The following is a 2,039-nucleotide window of genomic DNA, read 5'->3' on the forward strand; positions in this document are numbered from 1 at the left end:
AATGACGGACCGCGTCAGTCTTAATTTGCTCATAGAAAAGGAAGAAAGAAAGAAAAAAAGAAAGAAAGAAAGAAAGAAAGAAAGAAAGACATCCTATGAAAGTGGATGGAGACTCATGCTGCCATTTTGACTAACATCTCAATTTGTATTTTGCGAAAGAAAGAAACTCATACAGCTCTGGAACCCAACAACCCAATAGCTGGGGTTGTCCCTGTTTAACCCAGTGCTGGGTTATATTTAACCCAGCATTTTTTAGAGTGCATGATGTCATAATTGTCTCTGCGTAACAACTATCATAATAATTGTTCTTCTTGATGAGCAGACATGGTGAAATTTTAATAAAAAAAGAAAGAGAAAAAAAAGAAAAGAAACAATATACTATAATACAACATTTTACCCAAAATCAATGGGAAAAAAATAAGATTCTATTTGACTTTTTATCTAACATTTTTTACTTTTTTCTCACAATCGTGAGTTTATATCTCACAATTTCGACACTTCTCATCAGAATTACAAGTTTATTTCTCGCAATTGCAAGAAAAAAGTCAGAATTGTGAGTTTTTTTATCTTGCAATTCTGACTTTCCATCTCACAATTCAGCTTTTTTCAGAATTGCAAGAAAAAAAGATAGAACTGTGAGACATAAGCTATTAGGAGCCCCACACTTGGCATGCAGGAAAAAAATAGTAGGCTAAATAGTGCGCACGATTTACTAATTCGTTCCCTCGATTTGCAAAATTGTGCGCACGATTTATAAATCGAGAGAACGAATTAGTAAATTGTTAGCAAATCGAGGAAACGAAATAGTAATCGTGTGCACGCTTTAGTACATCGATGGAACGAATTAGTAAATCGTGAGCACAATTTATTTATTTTTTTCTTGCATGTCATGTGTGGGGCTCCGTAAGCTATAAAAATATAAACTGCGAGAATTTTTTTTTCAAAATTCCAAAAAGTCACAATATTTTTATCCCGTGGTGGAAACAAGCTTCTGTACTTGAAAAATAATAATAATAATAAAAAAACCGCGAAATAAAACATTCTGAGAGTTTTTTGTTTGTTTGTTTGACTTTTCCCTTTGTTTTTGGGGTGAAATAAAGATGCTCTATATGTTCTACCCAGTCAACAATTTGATCTCACAATGATGTCACCATGAGCTCACATGATTCTCATGGTGTGCTCACAATGTGGTGATCATCGCATGATCTCACGTGTTGACTGGGTAGAATGTTCACACTCGCAGGTGCATGCCGTAAAATAGATGCAATGGAGATCCTTTGATCATTGAACATGATCTGTTTTGATCAGTGAACTTTTTACCTGACACAACACCAAAGTTTACAATGCCAGATCCCTCAAAACTCATATATATATATGGTCGCGTCAGTAATCACACAACCCAGACACCCATCACCATTCTCTCTTCATTGCGCTGCGCGAGACGAAATACTTGCATTTCATGTGATGTTGTAAAAACTTTAGACCTTTAACTAAGTGCATATATGCATTTTAACTAGCAGTCCGCAAATCTTACGACAAGAAAATCAAAACGCAATACTGTCTTGATTTTATTACGCAGTATGAAACAAAAAACATTTGCTTTCATTCCAGTTAGCCTAAATATGTCAAGGCACCGGTCTGATCTGGGTTTGTTTATGTTGTGTCCTGGTCTGTCTGGAGCACATGGCTGTCAGTTGGTAATTATGCTTGCCATGTGCTCTATTGTCTATTGTTACCCCGCCCCCCTTTTGTTACCTTATCTCGTTAGGGGTAACACCTGTTTCTGATCATTAGTCGCCCTTATATTCACCTCTTGTTTTCTGTCCTGTGCCAGATCGAAATCTCTGCTCTGCTGAGTTAACCTGGCTCTTGTCGCTGTTGACTGCTATCCTGGTTTTGTCTAGCCTAGTTTCCTTTGCTTTTATTCTACTTTTGATATTAGGGTTTTTCTTTTCCAGCCCGGGTCCATCTAGTTCCTAGTTTGAGCTCCAGTCGTTTAGTTTTTTTGTTTTTTCCCTTCCCCTCTGCCCCCCCCCCCC

The sequence above is a fragment of the Sinocyclocheilus anshuiensis genome, unplaced genomic scaffold, assembly GCF_001515605.1.
Source record: "Sinocyclocheilus anshuiensis isolate Anshui unplaced genomic scaffold, SAMN03320099.WGS_v1.1 scaffold338, whole genome shotgun sequence".
In the NCBI taxonomy this organism is placed as follows: Eukaryota; Metazoa; Chordata; class Actinopteri; order Cypriniformes; family Cyprinidae; genus Sinocyclocheilus; species Sinocyclocheilus anshuiensis.